This window comes from Aplysia californica, unplaced genomic scaffold (assembly GCF_000002075.1).
Source record: "Aplysia californica isolate F4 #8 unplaced genomic scaffold, AplCal3.0 scaffold00939, whole genome shotgun sequence".
Classification (NCBI taxonomy): Eukaryota; Metazoa; Mollusca; class Gastropoda; order Aplysiida; family Aplysiidae; genus Aplysia; species Aplysia californica.
Window position 1 is genome coordinate 151,740 of NW_004798209.1, and position 6,648 is coordinate 158,387.

At 41.8% G+C, this 6,648-nt stretch overlaps 1 long non-coding RNA gene across 1 annotated transcript in view; it reads left to right on the forward strand.

Annotated features, from left to right (window-relative positions):
- LOC101846388 overlaps positions 1-6,648 on the forward strand; it is a 40,361-nt gene that overhangs the window by 6,144 nt on the left and 27,569 nt on the right. Inside the window, exon 2 of the long non-coding RNA XR_221082.3 lies at positions 2,670-2,970. This is a non-coding gene — a long non-coding RNA (uncharacterized LOC101846388). The remainder of the gene's footprint in view (positions 1-2,669; positions 2,971-6,648) is intronic.

Sequence of the window (6,648 nt, forward strand, 5' to 3'; positions counted from 1 at the left end):
CCACCCCACCCACCCTTTTATTCGATACCGGAGAGTAGTTGGCCAAGTCAGTTTCCTTTAAAAAATGAAAAATGTTGGGTTTTTAAAGTCAAAACGACACACGTCAAGGGAGACAACATAGCATAACATTTGTATGAAATAGCACGATAGCATTAAATCAGGGTTATGGACCTTACAAATTAGCGAACTCCATTGTACAATGCATAATTTGCATGTCACGTTTTAAGTCCACCTGTTGTTGTTTTTGTTGTTGTTGTGCGTGTTTGTGTATGATTATGTGTGTTTGTTCGTTTGTGTGTGTGTTTCTTTTTTTTGGCTTGTTTGTTGTTGTTTGTTTTGTTTTTGTGGGTGGTTGGCGGGTGCTCTGGTGTGGTTTGCTCCTTCTTTCCTATCAAACATCTATTGTCCTTATCTCCCCTCCTTCTATTTTGTGTTTATTTCTTTTTTGTAACACCTCTAATCTCCGGCACTTATATGACCTTATTTTGTTGCAAGTGCCGTAAAACACTTACTAAAACTAAACTTGTTTTGTTTTTCCTCAAAACGATCGTACTTGTGTCTTTTATTTCTCTGACCCATTGGGTTATTTTCTCAACTTTTATCAAGTTCCCAATACCTGTTTGTATCCCTGTGCATCACAATTCACTGTCGCCGGCAGCAGTGTTTGTTGAAAGTGAGTTTTGGCTTGGAACAAAATGGAAAAACCTTTGAACTAACGCGAATTTTTACTTGTTTGTCTCTTTCCTGTTGGGGAAGTTTTTATAATCTTTGCATTAAATGGGTGGTTGGCTGGTGCTCTGGTGTGGTTTGCTCCTTTCTTTTCTATGAAACATCTATCGTCCGTATCCTCCCCCCGTCTTTGTTACTCTTTTGTAATACGGCTAATCTTCGGCCCTTATATGACCTATTTGTGTTGCAAGTTGCGTAAAACATTTACTAAAACTAAAAATCCATACTTGTTCGCTTTTCTGTACATCATTCGCTACGTGACTCTTTTCCAAGTTCGTGGGTGGTTGGCGGGTGCTCTGCTTCTTCTTTCCTACTAAACATCTACCGTCCTTATCTCCCCTCCTTCTTTTTTATGTTTGTTACGCTCTTGTAACACCTCTAATCTTCTGGCGCTCATATGACCCCGTAAAACCTCTACTAAAACAAAAACAAAACTTCTCCAAGTTCCACGCGGCCTGCTCCTTGATCTGTTGTCTCTTACCTGGAGGACTCCAGTTCTAAACGATATCACTTATTGTGTGAATGTTAGCGTGAAGTCTTTTCAGTTTGGAGCATTTTTTTAAAATTACCTCTTTGATTAATTTTGTGTTCTCCATTTGTGTGGAAGAAACGACAAATGAAGTTTTTGGGACACCTGAATAGACATAAGGGTCTTGAACATCTAGCTCTCACTGGCAAAATTGAGGGCAAGCGAGGCAGGGGTAGGGCCAGAGCAACATACTTAGGGAACCTAAACAAATGGGTAACAGGGTAAGATCAGGGAAACATACCTCTTTTTGAGAGCGTCCGAGCAAAGGAACGAATGGAAAACTAAACCATGATCGCCGATGTCTGTCGCAGATCTGGCACTGGATGATGATGATTTGTGTGTTGCTTGTAGCGGCATTCTATTTGTGAGGGCATCCGAGATCTAGCACTTAACAGCCATTTTTGTATCGATGTGCTTCTCTTTTCACAAACAAAACCTGACAGTGATGGTGGTTGGGGGCGCCAGTGGTAGGTCCTGTTACTTCTTTAATCTTTGCTTTCCCTGTGCTGTTTTTGACTTTCTGACTTTTTCCCAGCATTAAATGGCTGTTCGTAATGTCGATGTGCTTCTCTTTACTCAAAGAAAACAAGACAAAGCTCATGTAGCGTACCTCTTGAATGCTCTTAAGATAAGATAAGATACATCTTTATTGTCCAGATCCTGACACATTGGTTTGGTTTTTCACCACGTGTACACACACACACACACACACACACACACACACACACACACACCTACACACACACACATACACACACACATGCGCACACACATGTGCACACACGTAGGCTTACAATCACATGCATAATATAAATGAGCAGCAATATAAACAATAATAATAGAAAGCTAGATACACACTCAAATGTTATTTTGACTGTGTAAATGATATTGAAGAATGTTTAGCGGGCTCCTTGTTTGAGTCTTAAGCCTTTATCTCATCCATGTGAGCTCAAACTATATCTGATAGCCATGGATCACACAACCTGCCGCTCAAATGCTCCAAATCGTGTGAATGATGGAGCAGAACGTATACATTGTGGAAGTATTCATTTTATTCATCCCTCCTTTGACTCCTAATTTTTTTTTATCTTTCCATCGCTCCAAGCAGTGTCCCATCCAAGTTTTGCTAATGTCCATGCATCCTGCCTCCCAAATGCTCCAGAGCAGAACGTTAACAATCCACTTTTATTCCTTCTTTGACTCCTAATTCTCTATCACTCTGTCGCTCCAATGGCTCCAAACGGTGCCTCATCCAAGTTTAGTCATGGTCCATGCAGCCTCCCAAATGCTCCAAACCGAGTGAATGATCTGGGAAAGGGGGGGGGGGGGGGGGGGGGGGGTTGTTCACGATAATGGAACCTCTTTTATTCCTTCTTTGACTCCTAATTCTTTGTCGTTCTGTCGCTCCTAGCGGTGTCCCTCCCGCCACTTTCTGCCCTCCGATGTCCCTGTAGCCGAGATGGCTGGCGTAGCGTGGAGTGTATCGATGATGAGATCCCAATCAATACTCGGCCGCACCGCTACATCACGGTATTGAACGGCGCCGCGGAGGGCAACAGCCAATCGGCAGCGTCGTAAGGTTCGGCCGCAGCCAATGAGGTGCTCCGTCTGTGCGGGGAAATGCTCACGTTGTGGTAGTGAGGCAGAAGGCAGAAGGAAGTGTATTGTTGTCGGCTCTGCTTTGCCGGCGACGGACCACAGAAGGAATCTGGGTGAGTACAGCCAGTCTATTTATAAGCTTTGCTTTTTTATTTTAGCCAAAATTTTACGGTGCTTGCAACACAAACAATCTATTTTTGTAAGCACTAGTTTTAGTATGAATTTTACGGCACGTGCAACACATTTGGGTCGTATATGTGCCGAGGATTATAATTAAGTAGAGATTGTTACTAGAGAGCAATTTTATAAAAGGAGGAGAGATGTGGACAATAGATGTTTGATAGCAAAGGAGGATACCATACCAGACCACCCGCCGACCGCCCGCTTATATTATTCTCTTTTTTTAAATTCTCCAATTCTCCATGCTTGCCTCTCACGGCCTGATTGCGTCGTGTGGACTGAATGTAGCTTCCTAGCTCTGACCAGAATTCTGCCCATATTCCCCCCCCCCCTTTCTATCTCCTCGCGAACAGGTCTCAGAACGTCGATATATAGCCCTTTAAACAACCAATATCTGCTGAATCGGGCATCTAAAACCTGACTATGGGTGGTTGGTGGGTGCTGTAGTGTGGTTCGCTCCTTTTTTCCTATCAAACATCCGTCGTTCTTATCTCTCCTCCTCCTTTTTTGTGTATGTTTCTCTCTAGTAGCACATCTATTCTTCGGCACTTGTTTGACCTTATTGTGTTGCACGTGCCGTAAGACTCTTACTAAAAACCAAACTTAAACCTTACCCATGTCTTCCCGTATTCCGTATGTTGATGTGAGCATAGCCTAGAGGTAAACGTTTTATTATTTTTTTTATTTTTTTTTGCTTTTGTTTTTGTTTCGTTTTTCTTCGTTGTTTTTTGTGTGGTTTATTTGTTTGTTTTTGAGTTTTTTGTTTTTGTTTTTAGTTGGGGGGGGGGGGGAGTCTATTTTTGTTGCTGGGTTATGTGGGTAGGGAGGGGGCAGTGCAAAATTTCGATTTCAAGATAGGTTTCCGGCAACAGCGAAGCAGGAAAAAAGGGTTAATTAAAGAGAAACCTTTGAGTTTCCTCCGCTCCTCCTCACTGCCACCTCTGGTTAGGTTGGAGTGGCAGCAGCAATTTATGTCATTAACCTTTTAGAACAGTTGTCAGGTTCTTTAATAGATTCCTCACTGGCTGTAGACCCGAACTCTTGTCTCTCACGGGTTGTGGCGAACAGCCTAACCATTGCACCAGCCACAGACGCTTAGATGTGTCACTCTCTGTCAAACCTGCTCTCACAACCACCTGTTTAAGGCAATGTTCTGTAATAGTGGGTGGTTGGCGGGTGCTCTGGTGTAGTTTGCTCCTTCTTTCCTATCGAACATCTGTTGTCATTATCTTTGAAAAAGAATATTTTACTTTGAGAATTTTAAAAGCTCTCCGCACCGTCGTATCGTTACAGAAGAACTAATTGGATTTACGCCCCTGTCAATGCAATTTAGATCATTTAGGCGCGGCAAGGGACCCTTACTGCCAGAACCAATCCCGGCTTAGACTTACAGGGATTCCTCGTCTCAGTGGAAGGAGCGAGATACTCGATTAAAATCCCCCCCCCCCACCCCTTTACAGTTAAATTTTGAGTTATAGGATAGGTTGGAACCCCCCACCCCCACCCCAGTAAAAAAAAGTACCAATCTATTCAGAGAGGGTTAAGTGTAACAATGTGAGGCTTTCCAATGTTAGTAGAATACCAAAATCAGCTTCTGACATTGTTCACTTACTGCATGCATTCGTTGTTTTTGCCCTTCATCTGGTAGTCACTGATTGTTTGAATAAGTTGTGTATTTTCATCCAACATCTGAAAAAAAAAAAGGAAAAGAAAGAAATAATTGATACCCTATACAGTCGAACATGTCCAAAACGGTTATTCAAAATAACAGCAAAAGTGACTTTTATAGACAGGTGACCACTATGGACACTTACAGACTACACGTATGAAAATGAATTCTCAATGGCACCCTAAAACTACATTTTGTTCTCAATAAAATTGTTTTGTTTTTTTTTGTACATGTACCATTGATTTGGCGAGGACCACCTTTATTGTAACCCGCGGTGTGAGGGCGAGCCTTTTGGCTATTCTCATCCGGTGTGTGTTCACCGTGATACCAGTGTAAACAAACATTTCAGTGCTCTTGTGTTGAAAGCGTGCAATTTTATCTACGGACAGTGAGAGAGGGAGAGAGAGTGAGGGAGAAAGAGAGAGGGAGAGAGAGGGAGAATGAGTAGGCTTGCAAGAACTTATGGGCAAAACAAAATGATGACCAACGTAGTTCATCTCAATTCGAAAAGTGAAATAGCCCAAGCATCTTCATTTGTATACGAACAAATTAGTTTACTTAAAGGTGCTATAACATCATTTTTTTCTTTATTTTTGTAAATTTGATATCCACACCGATAGATAGTATTCAGAAATGAGGAAAAACAGGTCTTGTTTCACACCTGGTGAGAATAGCCAACGCTGGCAAGTCTCACCCGCGGTGAGAGGTCCATCGTATTTTTATTCTCACCCGGGGTGAAAATAGACTTATCCGTTGGTGAGACTTGACAGTCAACAGAATTTAAAATCTGAAGCTTTGCTTTTTTATTTTAATTCATTGTCATCGTCATTTGTTCTATCATAAGAGGTTTTTTTTTAAATAATTTTTTTAAGCTGTGGTAACAGACTCCAAAAGACATCGTAAAAAAAAAACCCAACAAAACACGAAAAAGCACACCAAACTGTTATTTGCATGGAAAATAATTTAACTTACTGACGCCTGCAAGTTATTACTGCCTGTCTTACAAAGTGTGGGCAGCAGTAGCGTGCTCAGTTCATAACAATCCCCGCTGGAGCCTAGAAAAATCGGCCAGCGCTCTAGGGCAGGTCACGAACAGTCACTCTTAAAATTCACAAATTATTTTCTTTCATCCTATTCCTATTAGCCTACATGTAGGCCTACCCGTTCTCAACACCCAGGAAGGCCTAAGAAAATTGCATTCTCAGACCGAGTGAGAATAATATTTATTTTATTCTCACCCCGGGTAAGAATAAACAATTTAAAATAGTATTTTCATCCGGGGTGAGAATAAAATGAATATTATTCTCACCCGGATTATATTTTTATTTTCACCGCGGGTGAGAAAACGACAGCCTTATCGGTGTGGACGATCAAATTGACAAAAACAAAGATAAAAAAAGATGTTAAAGCACAAAAGTAAATTAATTTGGTCGTCTACAAAGACGGCTGGGGTAAACTCAAGGCACGACACCGGCAAATGTGAGCAACCAACCAAAATGTGAGCGACCAACCAAAATGTGGGCGGGGCTTCTGTGCTGAAGCCAGCGGATAAACTAAGTAGGTCGACTAGTCGACTTATTCTGAGACAGAAGGTGACTGTCGTGCATGTGTGTGGGTATGTTGTCAAATCATTGAGTGTGGCTTCGGGATAGAGAAGGGGGGAAAATGATGCTTGCCAGACGCAGACCACACGTTTTAAAGCGTTACTATGCGTGTATGCAAACCCCTGAAATGAAATTAAAAATACCGTCAAACCTGTGTAAGACGGCCACCCATTGTCAATGAGAAAAGTGGCCGTATAAGACAGGTGGCCGTCTTAGACAGGACTGATCAAGATGAAGAAAACCAACCATTTCCATCCGAGGTCCCAATCGAAAGTAGCCGCATTGCTGTTGTTTTTGTTGTTGTTGATTTGTATTTTGTTTGTTATTTTTATTTTGTT